General features: G+C 36.9%; 1 long non-coding RNA gene across 1 annotated transcript in view; it reads left to right on the top strand.

The window, feature by feature from the left end:
- Positions 1–24,990, top strand: part of LOC149073500 (uncharacterized) — a 105,561-nt gene that overhangs the window by 12,147 nt on the left and 68,424 nt on the right. Inside the window, exon 2 of the long non-coding RNA XR_016194359.1 lies at positions 4,924–5,068. This is a non-coding gene — a long non-coding RNA (uncharacterized LOC149073500). The remainder of the gene's footprint in view (positions 1–4,923; positions 5,069–24,990) is intronic.

Raw genomic sequence — 24,990 nt, 5'->3', positions numbered from 1 at the left:
TTGATTTTTAACTACAATGGGCATGTCCGACACATTACAAGTAGGCCTATATTATATTAGGTCCACTTGATTGGTATTTAATATGATTTAATTTGTAAACAGAGGCAAGGCGATTTGTTGTAGTTGGTGGTAAATAGATATTTAAAGTTCTTATTTAAATTTTAGCATCTTATTTTTTTCCAGCAAGTTAAATTTGCCTGTTGTGGCGTTATATTTTGTATTTTTAACTTTAATGATGAGATTTCTCACACTTTTTAGCATGATGAAAGAATAAAATATATAGGCCTATATATGTTATTTTTAAAATCATATGTGGTAGCAAAGGTTCCCAAATTTCATGTAAGGGAACAAGTGGTTAAGAGATAGGTCACGACGGATTATGGTGAACGGGGAATTCTCTGATTGGAAAGGTGTCAACAGTCGAGTTCCACAAAGAAGTTTGAGTGGTGTTGTTATTTCGGATGCAAATAGGATCGGACGTGGTAGACCAGGTCGATTCGGCTAAGATACTCGCCTACAGTACCAAAGGTGCCACGAGTTCGATACCCGGTTCGTCCTCGTCAGAAACTTTCCTGACACAGTGGTACACAACAGAAACAGCGACATGACCACATAAAAAGATTACTATCGCGAGGAGTCCCACGTCGAGGGGTTAGCGCACCACCCTCTCGGTGAGTATGGAAAAAGGCTGCTGTTCGGAATCGGCAATAAATTGTTGGTCCCAGTCTCTAAAAAATGGTCGTGGTGCGACAAAAATGATAAAATGCAACTAGGATCACCGGTCTGGGTATTTTCTTTTTAATATTTAATTAAATAGTCATAATTTAAGACATCAAAAATTTGTTTCGTCAAATAAATCGAGCTAAATTTCAAACTTTTTCTGCACACTTTAATCGAAGTTTAATCGAGTTGATCGAGTCGATTAACTCAATTAAAATGTTTAACTGCGATTAACGATTGATCGATTAATCGGACCAGCCCTAGTTGTAAATAAATGGCTTAAAATAGAATAGAATGAAATAGCCTTACCTCCGGGTATCTCTCCATATTTAAATAAGGCCGGTATTACGCTATAAAAGTTTTGTAAAAGTCCTTTTATAAAACTTGAAAAATGCAGCCAACAAGGTCACCGGTTGCATTTTCTAGAATGTAACCAATAACCTTATTGGTTAGATTTTGCAAGTTTTATAAAAGGAATTTTATCAAACTTTTACAGTGTAATACCGGCCTTAGACAACAATAAATATTTTTTATGCGCAGTGTATTATATTTTATCATGTATATGTAGTTTTTAGTTTTATAATTGCACTTTTAATTGAGTTGATGTATTTTACAAATATATGACATCTACATATATTTGTTATAAGCTTCTTTTTTCAGCCATATTTTACCTGTTGTGGCCTTGTATTTTTATTTGTATTGATGCATAGTTTTTAAGAACAATAATTGGCTGTTTATTACAAGAGAAACACAAAATTTAAATTCAAAACCAGACAATCGAGAGGACTAAATTGCTGTAATGGTCATTACAATGAAAATGTTGGTATAGTTTATAAGTATATGTTAAAATTATTACAATAAAATTCTGTTACAATTCATGACAGAAAAAAAAAATTTTTTCGTCAAAAACCGCTCTCATTGATCGTAACATAACAATTCGTTAGTCATACCCGGGTGCCAAGGAAAAGCGTGATACTGCCTGCGATTACTGTGTTTGGATTCTTTTCTCGAGAGAGCACCTCTACATTTTGCATGTGCTCTGACTTTGTCCGAAAATATATATTTCTATGTTTTATAGCATGGTATATTTCTTTTTATCATACTCGAATGCCTTCAAATTATACACTGTTTTAGATCACGCTTCCGGTTATATCGCATGAATAAATTTCCAGTTAAACTCGAATAAGTTTCAGTTAAGAAATATTCGATTCGATGACTTTCGATATGAGCAGTACGTCGATTCGTGGCACGAATCAAGATCCGAATTCCCTTCAGACGCAGTGATTAAACGCGTCACTCTCACATGGTTTTATGTTCGGAGATTGCAAGGTTATGTCGGTACGAGACCTATCATTTGTTCTGCATGTCGGCGCTTGTCTTCGTATCGTAAAAAAAACCCCAAAAAAACTGCGAGATGTCTTCCTTTACATGACAAGACTTACTAAAGAGCGTGAAACGCAGTCATTTTCATTGCACCATTCATACGCCGATGGCAGGAAGACATCTCTACAAAATGGATATTTGTTACAACTTATCATTATGTATTGTTTTTGAGCATTCCCAGCATCCGTTAACTTCCTGCTGGAATTGTTACATAGACTTTTTTTTTTTTGACAATAGAAATCATTGCCCTGCAATAACAATAACTGTGCTTATGAAAGAAAAATATATTGAATATTTATGCGCTGATTTGAATAGGTCGTGGGCTTACCTCACAGAATGCTTGAAATATCGTATTTTAGGAATTTTTTGAACTTTTAGTGTTTTCGTAGTTTACAAAAAATTGTTAAAAATGTTTTGCATGGATTCTTGATATCACTTTTTTTATACTCGAAAAATAGAATTTATCATTAACCCTTAACCCCTTGATACCCAGGCTTTATTTCGCAGGTTTAGAATCAAGGTCATTACTGACCTCCCGACCAGGGCAATGTTATTCGAGTTTCATACCACCGACTAATCCGGTTTAAATACTCAGGCATTACTACCGAAGGAACGACGTAAGGGGCGTACGTCCTGGTCACTCAATATCTAAATGAGAGGGCGTACGCTGCGTACGTCCTGGGAGCCAAGTGGTTAAATACATAGCTATGCATATGTGCAAAGGGTTCTTTAAACGTTCATTGATGCCGATAGTTTGAAGGTAAAAATTCAGAATCACCTTTACGAGTAAGGTGAGGTCATATTCTTTCCATTTTATATTTTAAAAATGCTGGTAGATGTCCCAATTAACGCCAACATCTCTTTGCTGCAGAGAAGGCGTGGCTGTGATTTCGCTAATTTGTTGAGATGTTTTGTTTGCATTTTTCTAACCTTCAAGTTTGCAACCCGAATTTTCTTTCTTATAGTCAGGGCTGTCTTAAGAGCACCATGGGTCCTCGGAAAAATTGATTTTTCTCAGGCCATACCTGATAACTCCCGAAAAAGTTTGCAATCCGAATTTTTTTCTTAATATAGTTTGAATCACAAAGAAGGTAGTTATATATTTGGAATGTGTATAAAATATTATTTCAACACATTTATTTTAGTGCGATTTTTGAGGTTTTGTACTTCTTCGATAAGGCCGTATATAAGCAACACAATTCGAAATAGATTTTTTTAATGATTTTTCCGGCTTCCAGTACATGTCAATAGCTATGAAAAAAATTATCAGCTCCAAAAAAAGAGAAAAAATTGAGTATTCAAGGGTTAATTTATCGTATACCAGACTTTATTGGTTAAATCCAAATCCAAATATTTAACAAACGAGAAGCGTTTACAGTGAATATGAAAAGAGGGACGGGGTATTTTTTTAAAGTATGCGAAAATAATCCGCAGAACCCTTTTCTACGGTGGATTATTCCCTCGTATGGTTGATGCAATCTAGGAAATGCTTCGTCGATCAATAGCCATGGTCTAAATTCTCGATCCCCGGAATAACTTGTCAATTAAGACAAATGGTCTGATAGGCCAGACACTTTGAAACTCCCCCATGCCTTGCAGTCACTGTCGATTCCCGTTAAATCTTCCCTATCAAAACTTTGCGTGATATATAGTCCATGGTATCAACCCGAGTGCTTCCGTGTCTTCTTCACTTCCATTCAACAGACTTAATCTAGGCTTTACTTTTGCTGGTGCCTTTTTCCAGCAGGCTTTGCTCAGGCCATCGATCACAATCAGGAGGTGTCTTACACTCCTACACTGAAGTATTAACATAACAAATGCCCCGGCAATGTCTCCGATGCATTTTTCACGATTTACTCGACTCCGCTACTGAATTACGATGAAAGATATTTTACTGCTCTCTTCGACAACGGCGATGAAAACGCTTTCTGAGGTTTTTAGGATCAAACCTTTTTTTGATCGTTGCCCAAACATTTACTTTGTTTTCTGATTCGAAATATTTTTGTACTGATAACGGATTTCTTAGATGATCTCTCCCTCTTTGGAAAAAAAAAAGGAATTAAAACGAAAGAAGATTCCAACAGACGAGCGTTTCTGTTTGAGATCATTTATCTAGATTGCTTTGCTATTTTAGTTAGATATACGATTCGAAAACACGTTTAATAAGAGCCAATTTAGTAGACGATTAAGTTTTTTATTGATTATGTCTGAAATTTCAACTTTCTGTTAATATCAAATCTACAGAGTGATTCTAAATTCATGGGACAAACTTTAAGAGGTGATTAAGACACAAGACATCTAAACAAGCCTTTTTGATCCTAGAATGTGTGGTCGAATCGCAATAGCGAAGGTGGTGGAGGGAGTTAGAGGACTTTAGACAGTGCTCAACAGCACTTCACCAAAAGTAAATATCATATTTTTCCAACGGATTTGCTACGATATGTGCTATCAATCACTTGGTTGATTGCACTTATTGCAGCAAATCCGTCAGAAAAATATGATATTTACTTTTGGTGAAGCGCTGTTTTGTGCACTCTCTAAAAATACTCTCTACCGCTTTTTCTATTGTGATTCGACCCACAGGTACTATGATCAAAAATGTTTTTTAGGAATCTTATATCACCTCTTAAAGTTTGTTCCATGAATTTAGAATCACCCCGTATTTAGTGGAAATTTACTTTTACCTAGAGATAGGCTGTTGCGGCGTTCACAAACGTTTAAAGATTGTATTCTATAACAAATGATTTTTCATAGAAAATTACTATCTTCTTTAATTAGTTTTTGCACAGATAAATGCGACATTTTTATTATACGTTTTAGGTTTTTTTGGCATAAATTCGAACCTTTTTGTGACTTGTACCTACTGCTCGGATGCACTACGAAGAATACAGCAACTCTATCTGTGAGATCCAACAATCAATTTGTTGAGAAACAAAAAAAATGATCACTTCGGAATCGATAAGAGGTACGTTTTTTTCATTTAATTTGATGTTGTCAAACTGTAAAATAGTAATTATTGCAAATAAATGGTAACGCATGAAATACTTTTAGGCACACAGAGTGTTTCTTAGAAGCGTCAGAAAGGAATATAGGTTCTACAATTTTAAAATTCATGTAAAATATGAAAAATTATCAGCTGAAACAGGCGAATATTCGCTGTGAGATGTTTGACCCTCACAAGAATAATCATAAGGGAAAATCAAATGTCATACTCCCCTATCAAAAATTGTCACTTGGTAAAATTTGCGTCTTGATCTATCATACAGAAGGAGTTTTATCCAGTAACAATTGAGTGAAAATTCGCTGAGATAGACCTACTGCTGATTGAAATCTTTGATTTTTACTACTTTCACGTTTTTTCGAATACATTGAGACAACTATTTCAGCTCATAAAAATTGGCAAAAAACAAGGATTTCAATCACGGATATCTCGACGAATTTGCAGTCAATATTGATCCCCGTAAATCTTTTTTTTCTGTGACAAAAATCTTTAAAAATTTTTTATTCGGGACCCTATAAAAAAATTTAATTTTTGCACTTCCCTAATAATTCCTTTTCGGGGCGTCCAACTAGACCAGAACAAATAAATTTTTCATATTTTACTTGAAATTTAAAATGAACCATAGAATTTATATTCCTTTCGGGTATTTTACATTTTTAAATGGAACACCTTTTACACGCACTTGAATGTCTTGTAATCAGACCACACTGGAATTCAATTTTTACTCACTTATAGCGTCACTCTTCGTAAGTCCCACTTTAAATTATAAAATTTGCCCGCTTTTGGACTCTCTTTTGGCAAATTTTATAATTTAATTCACTGGAGTGACGTTATTATAAAGTGAAACTGTATTTATGGTTACGACGCATATATTTTTTTCTTAAACGATGGTAGGCTTACTATCTAGAAATTCCCATGCAACGTCACGTTTCATTTAACCTTTCAGGCTGATCTTGTTATCAACCGATACTTCGAATAGTTTGACTGCTCATTTCAGCACCATAAGATAAGAAAAAAAAAGTTTTATGGCTCAGTAACTTGAACAAGACTTGTACATGGAATGGGCGTGTCCAGTATATCCTTTAACTGACCACCGCTTTCGATTTTCCGTGTATACAATTCCAGCATTTCTCTCGTGGCAATTCGTGGTACAGCTGGTATCGAAGTAGATAGCCATGGAGATCATCACTACACGAATCGAGTTTGAGAGGGCTCTTGGATACCAAAGATAGCTGGACTGCTAACTATGATAAATGGTTTTAAGGTTTCGTTTCTTTTTTTTTAATTTTACCTCATTTTTTTTTTCTTTTAGCGGTGATGTTAAATTCCCGAATGTAAGACACTGCTATTAGCCAATCACAGAAATTTCTTGTGTTCTTCTTCTCCTCGTCGTGTCCATGGAATTATCGGGAAATGTCTACGCGTGTTCATTCATTAGATAAGTTCGTGCGCTGATTGGGAATTAGATTTGTTCTTTGGGTTAGCGCCATCATTCCAACTTGTCCTCCTGGTAAAAAGAACTACTTGAGTAATTGGATAACACCGATCTTGACGTAATAGTGTATTCCGCACATAAATACGCTTCACGCGTGAGTGAAATTTAATTGGAAGAAGAAAATTAACTATGTTCTAATGTATTATTAAAGATGAAAAGAATCTATTACCAGCGAATTAAATAAATCACGTTCCTACGTGTCCAAAAGTGATGATTAGTTACCCTAGAAAGCGGCTTATATTTATGTGTGTGTTCTTTTTTTTGTAGAGTATACCTATACTTGTGAAAAACGCGAGGAATTTCTTTGTTTTTCGAAATTTGTTGCCCAAATTCAATGAGATAATTTTATTTTCTGGAAGGGTAAAGTGGGTAACTTTTTGTTGACTTTAAAGTTGTGATTCAGATTTCGAAAAATTGCTTATTAGTTCTGCTCCTGTACTAAAATTAAAACCCAAATATAAGATAAATTTGAGTGAAAATTCATGATGTCTAAGTATTTTGCCCCCGTTTGCAAGCAAAAATAGACTGAATTGATATCTATGAATATCCCTTATTAAGACAAATTAAACGGTACCTTAATTGTCAAGGTAGCAAGAGCCAAGGCTTGAGTATATTACACATCCCGCCACTTCATTTCTATAAGCGTAGAAATACCAATTATGAATTAATGTCCAAATAGGTACGGCCCACAAAAAGTTTTTCTTTCAGTTTTTTGGCCCGCTTTTAAAAAAGTTTGCCCATCACTGGACTTAGGCGATGATGTTTTTCTCAAAATAGAAAATGGACATTTGCGGCTATGTTAAACATCGTACGTATGACATACGCAGCAAATTTCGGTAAGCAAATTTTCAACGTTTATATCTACCCTGATTTCAAAACAAAATTGATACTTATCATCCAAAAACATTCTTTTTATCGCCCAAAAAAATTGGTACTTATTATTCTAATAAATGATACCTTTTATTTAAGAAAAAGTACGTACTTATTTCCAGAAAAATTGACACTGTCATTTCAGAAAATTTAATTTAAAGAAAATGGAAGGCCTATACTTATCATTCCGGAAAATTAATACATTCCAAAAAAGTTCTAAAACAATACTAATCCGTTCCTTTAATTATACCAAAAATAGTTCCATAATATTTGATACTTAAATCAATAAATTTGATATTTATAATTCCAAAAAAGGAATTATTTATGAGTCCAAAAAAATTGATACAAATCAAAATGATGATGATTTCTTACATACCAAACTACTCTAGGTCGAAGAAATAGTTTTAAAGACAAAACTGAAATTTATTCAAAACTCTCAAAAATCTAAAAAAAAAAAATCGTCTAATTTCCATCATATCATACAGTATAGGCGAGTAGAAACATATATAAAGTATATTTTTATGTACAGAAGTTGATTTCTCTTACCTTTCCTAGCAATTTTAAGGTCTTTCTACGTTTGGTTCGAAACATTTGTCTTAGAAAGCTTTATTTTGATCTCGGAAACTACTTTCATTCTGTTATTAACTGTATTTTCAATCCTCCTTTTCATGTTATTTCTGTGTGAGTATTTTATATTTTTTCTTTCTTTTAGGAGAAACTTTACCGTTTTCTTCCTTGTATATATATATATATTTTTTTTTTAGCTGAAAGCGGAGTAATTTATCTAAATTTCTTTTGCGGCTTGGCAGGTCTGCTCCTTAGCGCATCTATCTTTTGTAACTGCTAACTGTGTATACCATTTTTATTCTTCTTGCCCCTGACGAAAAGAAAATGATAATAATAATATAACAAAAAAATATGTGCATTTGTTATTTCCTCTGAGGGGGGCTTCATTTTTCGCCACATTCTTTTGTTTGCTTGCCTTCAGTGGCCCTACGTTTATGTGGTGAAGTCTGATTAAATTTGGTATTCGTACTCTTTTCTCTTTCTTGATGTTTCTCGTTCTTCAAGAACTTGTTTTTTGGCTGTATATACTGAATATACAGTGCTCACTCACATACACATATGCGTTTCTTTCGTATCTCTCTCTTTATCCACCATTTTTTTCTTATTTATTTATCTCCCTCTAGGGATTTATTTGATGGGGTTTCTTTTTTCTATGGTCGTAGAATCAAGTAATTTTACTTCACGTAAATGTCCGAGAAAAAAAAAACGTGAAAAAAAAATGAAACTACGGAATTATATCTCACATTTGTGTGTTTTAATGGCTCGAACAATTAGGGAATGATATGGCGAAATGTTGCTTCGGAGGAGAGAGAAATAATCTTTGTTATTATTCTTCCAAATTGTTTTTTGTTATTGTTTTTTTTTTGTTTTGCTGTATATGCAATCAGTTAATTTGTGTCAAGCAACATGAGGTTGAAGTTTTGGTTTATAATTTTCTGTTTGATATATGTCGGTGAATCTTGGCAGGGTGATATCAGCCGTACCACTAACATGTGATTTGTTATTAAAGAAAATTTTTTAAATGGAGCACAATCTGAGAGTGGTAATTCCGATAAAACAAAATTTGTACTGTAGGACTTATAGTTCTACTGTTTCCCCATGCTTAGGTTGAACATATTATCGGTTCCCTATTTTGTGAGACTTACTGTAGTCGAAAAGTAAAAGTCCATTGTAATGACCGCTCACAATCACGGGAGAAACTATCGTTAAAACGGGTTTGTCGTTATAAGCGAATTCAATTTTGTTCTGCTGAGTCATGTAGAACTCAGTTATTTTTCAACTGTTTGGATCAATTCATTCTGATATCAGCGAATGGACAGGATTACAATCAAGAAATTTATTTGACTCACATCAGTTGATATTTGGAAGGGTTTTTGCGTGGAATTTTTATCATCAAAACAATTTTGCCGACCGCACATATAATTAGAATTCTCAATTGCCTTCTCCATTTCCTAAATCTATAGACACATTAATATTTTTCCACTAATCGGAAGGTCATTTATCCATTCATCGGAAATGAATTTAAACTGCAAGTCCTGGGCAAATAAACCCTGACAGAGAAAGATGACCATGGTATGTAAGTCACTGAAAGTGTCGGAAGTCAGATGCAAAGTATATTAAGTCTAAGAATAGTAGATAAAAAATGGCGCATTTCTGTGTGCATTACTCGTTTAATAAAGCATACATGCTTAACTTATGCCCGCGGGCCAAATGTGGTAAAGTAATCAAAGTAAAGTGATAGTAATCAATTCTTTGTTTAATTCTTCAACAGAGAGAGAGGAAGAAAAACTAGCATTTTTTTTTCTTAAAATATTGTTGACGTTATAGCGAAAGCTAACTAATTTTAAACTCGCTATAAACCAATATTTTTCGAACCATTAACATTAGCTCTCTTTGACAATCAGTTGCAAATTACTCATAATAGTGAGATTCTCATTACAATCCGTACTCGTTATTATGGATTTCCCTTGCATTTAATAAAAATATGGCATTTGTTTTTTCAACGAATTTTATCTTTTCAAATTACTTTTGTTTGATTTGTTGTCTTCATTGTAATCGTGGATATAGCTAATTTGCATAACTTTATAGCTAAATATGTAAACACAATTTAACGCTTTTTTGGTTATATAAATTACAATTCACTGTATTTACTTACATGATTCTCCTGTTATTAAGCGGGTTTGAATTGGAATAGAGTTCAAACGTTTTCGGAGGTTGGTAATATTTCCTCCTGGAAGGGGTGGGGTGATAATAGTTAGGGATACAATATGGGACCCTGTGGGATCGATCAGGAACGGTGGCGATGAGAATAAAAATTTCTGAGCAAAAGGGATGATGAACACAAATATTTGGAAAATTATGTGTTTGAGACCAGTGTTTCTCAACTACCGGGCCACGACATCAGTCAAACCGAGCCATGAGTGGTCTTCACCGTTTCATTTTCACCTATTTATTTCCCATTAGTGGTGTGTATGACCGAGCCTTCCACTCGCACAAAAAAAAAAAAAAAAAATCAACTGGGTCATGAGCTTCCAAAAGTTTAGAACGGCTGGTTTAGACCAGTGTTTTCCAAAGTGGTCAATATGACCCGTGCGGGTGATAGAAGCTACCGGTATAATAGGATCTTGTGGGTTGGCTTGAGCCTACAAACGGTACAGATATTCAATCATTACGCTACATTCACTTCACTTCTGAAATATAAATGGCAGCGCTAAAAAATCAAACACAACACTGACAAGGCTACATGTCCTCTTTTTTGATGTCATTTCAAGCGTCTTCCTACGTTTCGTAAAATTCGCCTTTTTGTCCTCCTTTTCAAGTTTTTGAAATTATGTTTAATTTTTTCTGAGAAAATTTTTTTTTCTCTCTCTCCACTCTTTGAAACATATATTTCTTCATTTATATGAGTGTTTTTGTGTTTTTTTCCCACGTGAATTCACCAATAACCGTCGAAATTCCCAGAATTGTTTCTGTTTTTGCCTTTTTCAGCGGTTCTGCTTTAGAGTTGGGAAAATTATTGTTGTGTGGGTGGTTTTATATTGGGCACAATAGTGGCGCCATCTATTGGGGAAATTGAGATAAATGGCGTCACTAACTCCTTTCGCAGTCTTCGGACCTAGTAACCCTAGACTCAGACAGTTAGGTACACACACACTCACACTTGTGGCACGACTCACTAGGTAGTAAATTGCCCATGGCGATAGACCTGAGTTGCGCTCGGTTTGAAAGAAAGAAAGATAGGGTTGGCTTGAGTTGGGTGGCGATGAGAATAAAAAAATTCTTAGTAATGGAGGATGGTAGAAAATGATTGAGAGAAACTCTCTAGCGTAGACATTTTTTATTTTCCACTCATGCCGATTTTTGGATGACGCTTGGCCTATTCTGGTGGTGGTTTTGTAGAACACATTGGCGACTTAATTCTCTCTCTCTCTCCCTAGTTTGACTATCCAGATTCCATTGTATTTATCCAGGGCCGTAACTAGGCAGGGGCAACTGGGGCCCGAGCCGGATGAAGGTCCCCACAAAAGTTTACATTCGTTTTGATCAATAATAAGCCTTTCAACAGGAACCCCAAGGAAAAGTCTGCTCCGGGACCCCGAAAAGGCATACTACGGCCCCCTGTATTCATCCCAATAAAATACACTATGGGCCAGGGCTGGACAAATCGCGGAAAAATCTAGGCACCCAAACAATTTTTTTTGAGAGCCAAAAGAAAAATTTTACCTGAAAAAGAAGATCCAAAATAATGCTTCTTTTAACTTTTTCGGAGCATAGTGACTCTCTTTCATGTTGGCAGATATGCTGCTATAAATGACAAACAAATTGTGCTGCTCTCAGCTTGCAATTTAGTAACTACACAAAGAAAATTTTAGGCACCAATACCAATTTTTTAGTCGCCATGATGACTTGGCACCTGGGCTTTGTTCAACCCTGGTATAGGCAACCTAGTAATTTCTTATGTGAGGTATTTGTATTACTTTTTAGTAAAATCCAAGCTTTGTGAACTTGGCAAATTACCATTTGTCAGAGTTTGGTTTTAAAAGAATTGGAATAAAGGAAAATATATCACACCATACACACGAAATAAATATCGTGTCCATTTTAAAACAAACCCGAAACAACATTTGCACACCAGACAGCACTCGTATACATCCCATTATTTACAGAATACGGGAATAATATCTACCCAACATGATATTTCTCGAATTACAATTAATGAAACCTTATCGTGATAGTTCGTAAGTTTCAACGATTTATAACTTGATTACAGCTCTGTAGGGTGATTTATCAAGTTGCAGTATAATTTTAATTCATTTTCTCATTGTTAGTCACTAATTATGTCAAGTTAGATTCTCTCCTGAAATGTTATACCTCAGGTACAGTTATAATTATATGAATAGGCAGCCAATTGGACTGCGTATAAAAGTATCATCGATCACGGAACGCGCAAGTTGGGGAAGTCTCAACTGAATTTAATTGAAGCTTCTGGTTCTCATGATAAACGAAGGCGATTATTTATCTGTCGATGATAGGATAAACTATTGGCATAAGTGTCGAAAAGCATATAACTGCTCTAATGGTAAGCAGCCTACTTGAAGATAAGTACGCCTACCAGAAATAAAATAAGGACGTTCTGAAAAATTAACGTAAGTAAGTGGCGTGCGAACAATTCAGAAATTAAGCGTTGTTTGAAGCCGAGACGTGAATCTATCACTGTTGTTGTAGTTTACAGTAGACCGTGGTAATAATCTTCCAATAAAAATGTCTCAATTCCATTCTGTTTCATTTAATTTTGTTTAATAACACAAGTTTTCAGTGCAGTGTGTACCGTTATACGTAAGAAATTGGTTCAATTTGTTCGAATCCAGAATGGCTGCTGACTGGTTAGCACACTTGCCTCTGGCTGTCCAGGTCTTGGTTTATATTCCAGCTGTGCATTGGTTGTTTATGCACAGCCGAAAGTCTGGGTGCACAATGGTTGACATTTTTGTTAAAATTCATTTGCATGATGCAATTTGTCCGACTAACTGGTTTACGTTGCGCCATACAACATGAACAACAACTAAGCTTGTCTATAAAGCTGTCTTGTCTAGTCGTGTCTAAGTGGTGTGCGCCCAGCGCTTAAGGAATTATCTCTGGACCGTACGTTCCGGTCTGATAAGGTATTCATGGTGGAAGATGACGTAGTGTGGCAAATGACAAATTAATCGAAATTTCTCAGTGTTTAATTAGCTGCTGTGGTGGTGGAGTGGTAATAGTCACGGACTCATATCATGAAGACTCGGGTTCGAACCCCACCGTTGCTACAGTGGTGGTCGGCTGAAGTTGGTTTCCTGTGGCCTTTACTCATCTTGAAGGCGCAAATGCGAGCTGATTTCCCATTTAAAAGTCTCGCCACATAGAGCAGTAGACGTATATAACGGTACAATTTTCTGTCATTACACTTCACTCATAATTCGAAATGTAGATGACAGATAACATCACACTATAACAATCACTACACAGAAGCAAATGTCACGCTTGGGGTTCACCACACATACACTCACCGCTTCTAGCATGTACCAAGTTTTCTTCGATCACCTGTTTATATCTCTTCATTGAGACCGTGCGGTGGTGGCCATGATCTGGTTAGGGGGAGTGTTATTTAGATCCTGCACGTGGTTGAGGCTTCAACCATGAAATTCCTGGGATTGGTTGGATAAAAACAAACCAATAGGCTTACTTTCTGAGTGAAACAGAGCCCACCGTAAACTGCAACAGCAGTGACCGATTCCCTTATCGGCTTCAAAAAACGCTTAATTTCTGAATTGTTCACATGCCACTTATTCAAGTGATTTTCAAAAAGCCCTTACTTTATTTTTGGTAGGCCCGCTTATCTTCAAGTAGGTTACTTACCATTGGAGCAAATATATGCTTTTCGAAACTTATACCAATAGTCTATCCCATCATCGAAAAATAAATAATCGTTTTGCTCTGTTTGACTCCACGTACTGTTTTGAACAACAAACCTTCACGATGTTAATCTCGTTAAACCATAAAGCGTAGGATATGTTGTATTTTTAGTTACTTTGTTAGTCAGTAATTTCCAAGTCGCCATCAGGTGGCAGTGTCAGCAATTGTGAGCTTTGGCCCGAGTTGGTCCGACAGTCCATGTACGGACCTAACTCCACTTCAGTGCACACGAGCTCTAAGGAAAGATTGAGCTTCGTTGACTTTGTAGTCTAGTGGTCTAGAGCGCTCACCCGGCAAGTGAGAGCACCTGGGTTAGATTCCCCGCAAGAGGGCAGTTGAATTTTCTTTTTTTCCTAAATTCATCTTCGCATCAACCAGCTGTTATAAACTTTCTTACAGTCAGTAATTTTACACTCTGGTGTACTATAAAGTCATTGGCTAATAATTATTCCAGTAACGACGAGTAAATGCGATTAAAAAGATGAATGAATGTAAACGGTTTTGAAGCTCAAAACTGTATTGCAGCGAATTTTTCAAGTCTCTGACACAGATTGTTCTTCAGAAATTTGATGTCCAGCTCGACAGGCTACACTTATCGGAGTATAACAATGAGGCTCTCAGGTGTTTTAAGACAAGAGTTCTGTGAAGTATCTTTGACATCTATGGACACCAAGGGCCCCTGATCATTCATGCACTGATAGACCGCCAGGAGGGTAATTTAACGTTGCTGATGGAGCTTGGAGAGAGCATTCAATAACGCATTCGACGGTTAGTATATAAGGGTGGAACAAATGAAAACGGAATAGTTGTTATATACTTTGTTTTATTTCTGTATGAGTTTGGTGAAAATTTGTGTAGCGGGAAGTAAGGGAGGCAGCTCCTACCGCGGAATGAACTTGCATTAAGTAGTCGCGAGACATCACGTGAGTTGGAGTTCGCGAAGTGCATCGGTGATCGAAGGCAGTGTGCGGTGAACATGAACTGTCATTGATTCATATGCAGGACTGGCACAAGCGTTTCTGCGACGGATGGGAATCGATGAATCGTGATGCGCGACTTGGTCAAAGTCCCCTCGTCATCATGGACGCTTTAGTGAAAGAAGTCGACCAGATAATCAACCCAAAAAGACGACGCATAATAAGGGGCAACAGCAAGAAGGTAGAAATATGTTTCGGTTCCGTTCATGTCGTCATTACAAAGAAACTCCACTACAATAATGTGAGTGCACAGTGGAAACGCTTGTGCCAGTCCTGCATAAATGACAGTGCATGTTCACCGTACACGATGCACTTAACGACCGCCCACTCCTTCTTCCACTAAAACAAATGCACCACGTTGCTCTTCTTTACTCGGAAACATTCCGCAGACGCTGATGAAAAAACAACCGAATGCCTGTTAGACCAGTGTTTCTTAACCTTTTTTTGCCCGTGGCCCCCTTTGAACCATATTTTTTTCCCGTGGCTCCCCGGTCTTACCCAGCGTCTTCGACCCTCATCTAGAAGCATGATCCTTTATACGTATTGAATTGATTTTTTTCAGTGAATGTATACTGAACGAAAATTTTACAAATAAGATTGGCCTCCAGACCGCTGGCCAAGAATTTATTGAGCTCCCCGCTAGTCCGAGTTCTATTCAGGCCCGTCTCAACATCATGGGCGCCTTAGGCAAAGTGATGCTATGGTGGTACCATACTTAGCTGCAAATAAACCGCCTGCATATTTCCTACTTATTTTGAAAATTTATTGTACTACACAAAATATCATAAGGTGGGGTCACTTATGGACATGAGACTCCCCCCCCCTCCCCCCGGGCATGATCCCTCACAAGAGTGGGACTGACAGAGCTGCAGCCCGGGGCCTGATATGATTTTCACCATTTTTTGTTTTTCACACTATAAATTTAATATAGAGGAGGGGTCTGTGAAAAATGTAGCCGAGGGCCTGCGATAAACCCCATCCTAGGGAACCTGCTGTAAAATGCAGGTGGTCTGGCCCGGGTGGGTAAAAGCTTTTTATTTCTTCACACCTTAATTTTTTTCCCAGCTCTCTACAGCCCACCAAACCACCTGTCATGGCCCCTTTCTCCATTTTCTTTCGTGGCCCCCTTGAAGTATTCCAGTTCTACTAGGGGGCCATATGGCCCCCGGTTGAGAATCACTGTGTTAGACGATGCCTTCGGCCGACTGCCCGCATATATTACGTGATTCCGTGTGACCACCTAAATCAATTTTATTCAGCAGCAGGGTTTGCTTCCCTTACCTCCCGCTCTACCTGTACACAAAGTTTTGTCACACTCGTGCAAAAATAAATCCAATTATACCAACTGTTCCGTTTTCATTTGATACACCCTTATATATTTTTCCTGTTCATGCAGAAAGATGATGCTCAAAACTACACTACATATTCTGAACCAGAACGGACAAATGTTGAAAAACGGATCATAATTTAATGGCTGTCTTATTCATCGCTATGTGATTTATTTCAAGTTTTTTCAACGACTAGACTGAACATCTACACATTTTTATGTTCGTATTTTTGAAGATGTGCTACGCATATATACAGTATTGGTGAAGAAGGAGAGGCTTGAGACAAATATTCCGTGACACCCAATGTGTTCTGCTGTCTTAATCTAAAAGGACAAAAAACACTCAAAAATATCGAGTGTCTATTAATGGTCTTGAAGATAAGTGAAATATCCTCATAACTCTTCGTCGGCATTGACTTTATCCATCTCTCAACAATTGAAAATGACTATCGTTAAGTCAAGGATCAGAGTTTTGGGAAGAAGTTTTTACTACATTCATTTTATGATGAGACATGTTGAAAAAATTGGATCGGCAGAATAGAATAAAAATTGTATTTTCCCTTCTTAAGTTATATTAGGCATGATTTTCAACAAAAAAAAATCTTTTAAAAGATTTTCTGACCTCTCATAGGTTTAGAGGAACAAATATGCGTGTGTGCGAGCACTTCTTCTTCAAAATAGTTTCTGTACAGTAGTAGCAGATTCGAATTAAGGCAAGAGAGAGAAATTACAAAATCGCTTCCCTTTCTTTACTTCCGGTTTCAACAATAGATGGCAGCACCTCATAAACTCTTGTTACGCATATAAATTGACACACACAAGTTGGTCGATTTGTGTAACACAAATGAGTTTTGGTTTCCCTACTAAAATGATGCAACTTACCTTTTCGCGTTGATAGTTTAAGGGTTGTTTTTAAGTAAGAAACAAGGGCCCGAAAATTCGCTAAAAGGGGGCCTCGGGTAAAGCAGAAATCCGAAGACCCCTGTGACTGAGGTCAAAGATCTTTAGTTCGTCAGTGAATATGCATGCATATTGTTCCAATTTTGGGATCCCTAAAATTATGGGTTGTTGGTAAATCTCCCGCTTCTCCATGCATAAATCGGTGTTTGTAAGGATCGTTTAACACTATTTTTCCAAAACGCACAAATTCGTTCAATTTCGAATGTGAACAGTGTCTTTTTGCGTCCCCTTGCGCACAAATCATTCTTCAAATGTGTAGTGTAGGATACCAGGGCTATATGGTAAGGGCTTCTCATCCCTTTGAAGTTGCTCTTACCGGCTTGGCGCAATGGGCGTGGTTTTGAACCCAGGAGTGCCAACAAACTTATTAAGTGAAATCAAAAAGCATGGCATGCTCGAGACTTTTTCTAGAGAGATTATATATATTTGTGTACGAAAAACCTGGAAGATCTCATCACGAGACTCATTGTTGCTGCAGACAAGATGGACTGTACAAAAGGAAACTACAAGAGGAAACAACAACCCTGCGTTATCCTGTGTCAGCTGTACAAAAAAATGTCTTCGAGTGCCACTTTGAGCAGATTGGTTTGATCCATGGTATTGCTAAGCTTCATTTACAACAGATACGGAAAACTGGCTGAATGAAAAGGTATTGGTGTTTCAGGGAAGAAAAATTCATCTCTGCCCTCACGGGGACTAGACCCCCCGGTCTACACCGATATCTTTTCATTCAGACAGTTTTTCGTATCTGTTGTATTAAGAAGGTAGAGCGACGTCTTTCTACGCTTCATGCAAAGCTTCATTTATTCCGCGAAGTTAAAATATCGACATTCGTATTTTACTGCCATCCACTATGTTTGTGACCACATGAATGGATTGCTACCACAGGGTTTCACAGCTTAAATTTTCTGATCGAAGTACACTATAATTCCCTTTTTTCGATAGAGTTCAAGACAGGGCTCGGTTGACAGGGCCTCAAAATTTAAGGAATGGAATTTTTTCAATATGCTCCTACAACAGGTCGATCACCCTCAGGATAAATAAAGGGTTTACTTGTAATTTTTAGAAATCGGGGTGAGGACAAATGTGACCTTCACCACCTGACGAAGAGAGGCACCCTGAAATGCATTTCGTATTAACAAATACATGGAAAATACACTTGTCAGTTTAAATCATAGGAGGTGGGAACCTAATTTGCATGACTGTAGCTCAATACTGTAATAGCAGTCGGGTAGAATAGATCATGGGTGATCACATTCCGGCGCACAGTTACAAGGCGTGGATAAATGTGATAGAAGACACGAAGTTAAATATAAGGGCGAAGAAACTACGTTATAGTACGTTATAGTATTGGTTTTGTTCTGAAAGAATTGAATGCGTCTCTTTTGGGCCATATGTTCTTTTCATCATCCCTACCTCATCTTATAAGCATGGATCCCATTTCTCATTACAGTAGCGAAACTCATTCTACTTATTAGATAGATTTTTTAGTAAAGTTATAGTAAACAAAAATTTTATAAATAAGGTAAATCTCAGGAGCCCTGGGCTAGAGCTACTATGACCAAGACAAGAGGGAAGCCTCAGTGAGCTTCCTTGTTTTCTTCGTAGTCCCATAATCATGGATTTTTGAACAGTGATATTCTGGGAGCCCGTACTTAGTCGGAAGTAACAGTCTATATATTTACATACCTGCTCTCGAAAATCATATAGGCCTCCTATAGACATGAGGTCTCAGCGCCCTGCCCGGATGGCCCAATGCTTTAGGATGGTTCTATGGCTTTATAAGGGCGATAAACGAAGGAGTGACATGGTTGTATTTAATTTAAAAATGCATACGGGACATAAATAAAAACTATAAAAAACATTACCAACAACACCGACTTGCGTGCTGCCATTCACTAGCGCGTTCGAAAAACCAACTCCTATTGTTGAAGCTCTTGACCAACTGTTCCGCTTTGATCGAGTAATTACAGCTCTTTGATTAGTTACATTCAATCTTGAAAACATTACACTTTTTTTCCCCTACCATATTTCACTTAAAAGCTTTATTTATTCACATTTGAATTTTTGTCACAGCTCTCAATGGTCCATTTAACCTCCTTTCATAGCTCACCTAAAAATTGATTTTCACCTGTGGCCCCTTAAAATATTCCATGACTACAAGAGGGCAATATGGCCCTAGGTTGGAAACCTATGGTTAGCCAGACAAACATATTTTTTTGTATCTTCTTAAACTCTGTCCCATTTATTCAAAGTCATTCTGCTATTTCAGCTGTGAGTGCAAATTCTTCTGCAGTCGCAAAATTGTGTTAAATGTATTGTCAAACGTTGTATTAGTTGTATGACACATGAATGCGGAAGAAATTAGATAAATAGTTATACTAAGAAGTAAAAGTCACTGTTAAAAAGCTAGAAATGCCATTATACCACGGTAGTTTATAACGCGGATGTGAGTCATTCTCCGAAACCTGTAGTATAAATTTATTTTTTTGTGAAGAAATAATTCACTTCTTTCAAATTTTTTCAGCCAAGAGAATGCAGAGTATATTCATTTTTACGTACAATTCTTTTCAGAATTTTATAACAAAATTTTACGCAATACAATTTATTGACACAAAACATACCCCGTTTTGTATGTTTTTGTGTCACACTTTTTCTAAAGGCACTTTCTCCTGGAAGTCATCTTGAAAACCCCTTGAAAGTTCAACTTTAAGTGATGCCCTCTGGTGAAAGCCCTCAAAGTTGATATTCACCATATTTTCAACTCAAAACCAATTCTTTAAATCAGGGCTTAACTCCCTGAGGTTAAAAAAAATTCTACAGTGGGAAAAAGCAGCCACCACATTTCTGCATGCAGGGTCTGAAAGCAAGGGCGTAGCGAGGGGGGGGGGACTTAGGGGTCTGGTCCCCCCCCCCCGAAATGTGAGAAAATGACCGAAAAAAGGGGAAAAGATGGCCAAATCCATTGTTCTGTCACTTTGGTCCCCCCCCCCAAAATAAAAGTGGTTCCCCCCCCCCGAACGAAATTTCTGGCTACGCCCCTGTCTGAAAGGGATAACGAGGCTCGCGTGATATGCATAGGTGATGGTCATTATAAAAACTGCAATACCAAGAAATCCGCTTCTGACTGACCTGAAATTAGCATGATCCGAACAGCTTTAAGAGCACATTAGAGCCATGCTCAATCACAGAGGAATCATTTGCTCGTGGTTTGGTTGCGCAGCAAGCCTCAGAGTGCCTCGTGTGCAGCGTTGCCAACAGTCAAAAACTTTTCCAACTAGATTCTTTACCAAAAACACTAGAAATCAGCCCTAAACAACCAGAAATGATTTTTGTCATTATTCGGATGACCATATGGCCCGTATTTTCACGTAATTTAATAAAGAACTACTGAAAAAGACTGCCGCAGAAAGTTTTTGAAAAAGACCAGAAAAACAACTAGCCACTAGATGGGTATTTTTTCCACCTAAATGGCCGAAAAAAACATCAGATGAAGTTGGAAAATAACTAATTTGGCAACGCTGCTCGTGTGTAAGATGTGTCTCAAAACTGGTGCTCGCGTTGGCCATTATTTTATCAAAGCGGTGCGGTTTCAAAATCAGTGTGGCCAGAAGAGATGTAAATAATGATGACGAAATGATCATAATAGTCCTGATACACCAATACCTAGGAGGATAGATCTCTTTTGCTAAATGGTTTGCATCCAGCACGCTTCTAGTACCAGCTCATAGACGAAAGACAGAGCAGCATTCTGAGGTGTTTTAGCCTGTATCTCAGCCATTTTAAACTTGCTGCTCGCGAGTACCATGGTGCTCCTCGAACATCAAGAGTGCACAGTGCTCGTGTCCAGTTTCGTGCTCACAAGGACTTGACCAAAGCTTCGATTGAACACCTTGTAAAAATTTCATTCAAAGATTACAATTTTGCAGATTTCAGGCATACGTACGTCAAAGTTGCCGTCACGGGTGCTGTTAGTTTGATGATATGCAAATGCAACTCTCACGACTCGAGAAAGGTTGACAACTCCTGCTGCAGCTGTTGCATATGTTAAAGGTCATTGAAGTTGCTACACACATGAATTTGTGTTTCGACTTTTATGAGATTATTAACAAACATTTCGAGTTTAAGAGCTAATATTGTACCGATAAAATGTCAAATGCTTTGAGATTTCATGTTACAGATCAGAACCTAGTTCCCCAATCTCACTAGATTATTTGACTTTAAAGCCAGAGTGCTTCTTCACCATACTCCAGCCATATCGCTATACGTAATTTACTGCCGTTAAAGAGTTGGAAATGAAGGCGCCATCCATCGGTGGTCTCCTCAATCTCCTTAGGGAAAATACCTTGTTATCTATATTCTTTCCCCCGGTTCGAACCGGGGACTTGACGGCGACCTTCAAGGTGGCAGGCGAGCATCTTAGTCGATTAGCTATAGATATCAGGCTTACTCTGGAATGTGCTTTGATAGATTCTGGTAGTTGGATATGCACAAAGCGGTCGTTATCTGTCTCTGTAACTAATCATCAAGAAAATACGGCAAATATAAAGATCAAGTAAAATGATCCGTATCGAGGTTTTTATGCATCATGCTTAGCAAGGTAGACTTTACTTCACTATTAGCTCTTATGAATTCAAACGCAATTAATTCTACTTCAGCGTTTCTCAGCCTATGGTCCGTGGACCAGAGGTGGTCCACAGGCAGATTTGATAAAATTATTCACCGTTGTAATTGATATTAGTAATATCCATATGGGTTCAAATAAAGCTATAGCTTCATACTAAGGTTCACCATACATCATCGAGAAGAATTCAGGAAATTGCGATATGAAATATGAGGTATATCACAAAATTTTGCCAAAAACTGCAATTAATTGCTTTAAATTAAATTTTCTACTTAATTAATTTACTGCTTAAATTGCTGAAGAGTGTGGAAATAAAGGGCTGCTACAAATCGCAGTTAACAAAAATATATAGTATTTTACGAGAAATATATTCAAATGATCTGAGATGACCATAATTCATTAAGAAAAAACTGGGATAATAAATAATAATCCGTAAAATACGGGACATTGCCAATTGTCATAAAAAAAGTAGGCACAATCACCGACCGTAATTAAAATTGTGGAAAAGAAGTTAAACATCTGACAAATATGTGACATGAATATTTATAATTTTTTCCATATAATTATCATAATAGGCCTGTAATATATATTATGAAAACGCTATGTGTGCGTGTTACGACTTCAGTATTTATTACAAATTCGAATTAAGTATGGTTGAAAAAAACGGGACAAATGCATAAAAAAATCGGAAAAACGAAAATTACAGGAATATCCCGTAATATTTTTGTTAAATATTAAAATTGTTTCATGCATTTTACTGGTCCTTGTTTTCAGAAACGTTGAGAAATACTGCTCTACCTAAGGCCGGGATTACACTATAAAAGTTTTGTAAAGGTACTTTTATAAAACCTGAAAAATGCAACTAATAAGTTTATTGGTTTTATCCGCTCGAATATAACCGACGCGCTCATTGGTTACATTTTCCAAGTTTTATAAAAGAATTTTTACAAAACTTTTATAGTATGATACCTGCCTAATACAGAGGCTCCAACTGAAGTCGAATAATACATAACTGGAAGAATGGATTCATTGTTGCATGTTATCGTCTCTACACACGAACATCCGTTTGAAATTACTTGAAACGGGGTTCGTCCGAGCATGGCAACACGAAATTCATCCTCCATAATTTACACAATTGTGCACGATTTTTCACTTCGTTTTTTCATCCATTCGGATGAGCGGATTGCACTAAGCTCCAACAGTGTTAAGGAGAATTCGAATAACTTTACACGAAGACGTTCGTGTCTAAACCAGGGTTTGAACAAATATAATCGTAAGTTTGTCCGGTTTTTTAAAACCCTTTCTATACCTCTTTTTCTATTTGTTGTACCTCATACGTATTATGCTCGGTAATGGACGAACGTTAGGTTGTTTCGAAGCTTTACTAGTCAGATTATCTTGTTTGACTGGTTTTAACCAGTCAAAAAAGATTCTTTAGTGCTCCAGCCCGCATGAAACAATTTAAGATGCTAAACGTCATTTGTCAAATCTTGGAGTTTTTTCACTCGGATCTCGTCATTTAAATCAGTTGTTTTAGGTTAATCACTGATTTCGGAACTATTTCCAATCTTCATATTGCTGCTTGTTTTCCAAGAAACTCTTGCCGGATAGTACTTGTTGGGAGAGGCACTGATGCTTCCCAAATACAAATACAAAGACCACAACAGGCTAAAAGTCCAACGAAGTGGTTAAAAAAAAAACCTGCAAAAATATATACGGAATACACGGAAACTGTTATTTTCAAGGTGGAGACAACAAATTTTCATCTTGTCTTCCGAAACACCCACCAAACTCAAATTGAATTTGAAATTTCTGTATCACCAATTTTATTTAAATTGACATGTATTCCCAATGCCGAAAAATTTTATTAATACTGTACATTGAAATATTTTTTAAATATGGTCACTGACTGAAATGGGACTGAAATAGGAGAGGTAATCGGTGTCTTATAAATTCTCTCTTGTTCGCTCCGTATGAACTGGGATCTGCAATTTCAAAATTCGGAATTTGGCTAAGGGAAATTTGAGTTTTATATGAGGTGAAAAAGTATGTGGGAGGAAAATATCATGTATAAGAACATAATTTAAGACATCAAAAATTGGTTTAGTCAAATAAATAAAGCTAAATTAAAAACTTTTTCTGCAAACTTTAACTGAATTGTAATCGTATTGATCAAGTCGCTTACAAGCGAATTGGCAAGAAATTCGGATGTTCTCTATTTGATAAATCGGCAATAAATATAGTAGCCTTGTGTCCTAACTTGACCGCACGTTAGAAAAAGGGAAGGGAAAAAAACCTACAAAAATAACCGAGTAAGAGAGATAGTATAAAAGATAAGGTGATAAGAATGTAGGGGTACAAAGTTATATTTCTTCACCCCACCCCACTCCTTCACTCTTATAAGAAATCTACATCATATGTGAGGAAAAAATCTCTATCAGGGTATTCAAAAACCAAAAAGAAAAAAATTGTAAGGTTGCAACAAAGCTTCGGGATGATCAGTAGAGAGGAAAGAAAACAGAGTAAACTAGTTTGAATTCATTCCACTGGCATTTGAATGCAATATCACGTCCTTTGATCGTAAAATGGTTAACTTAACTAAAATTTTAACTGCGATCAACCATTGATCGATTTACCGACCCGATTAATCGATTAATCGGACCAGCTCTATTATAAATACTTTCCAGTATAAAAATGATGGCCCGTGTAAGAATTCGTACTCAGCGTGACTTGACCGAGCTTCTAAAGAACCGGTAAACTTATGTTTACACGCTTTACGTTTTTACACCGAATTGATAACATTGCGTGACTGCAGCGAAAAATTGGTGTTCTCTTGATGTTTTATGCCACGCCGCGGCAGATGATAGTTTCCGATTTTCGTTCGATACTTGTGGATTGAACGACAAAAGACGAAGTTCACATCTGGCCACGGTACTAAATCGTTTCTCGGTCTTTTGGCTAAGATAGAAACCATTTTCAACCACGTGGCATCGAAAAGGTATCAAAACTGCGATACCTAAGCCTGATAGTCGATGACCAGCTAAGTTGAGAAGTGCACGTGACCATTCAGAAAGTAAAGGTTTACAAAGTCCTCCAGAAGTTATTTCAATAAGA

This window comes from Pholcus phalangioides, unplaced genomic scaffold, assembly GCF_987345545.1.
Source record: "Pholcus phalangioides strain wild (caught in Gottingen) unplaced genomic scaffold, Ppha-v1.0 ptg000017l_1, whole genome shotgun sequence".
Taxonomy (NCBI): Eukaryota; Metazoa; Arthropoda; class Arachnida; order Araneae; family Pholcidae; genus Pholcus; species Pholcus phalangioides.
Note: the sequence above shows the minus strand (reverse complement) of the source record. Positions and strands in the feature narration are given on the sequence as shown.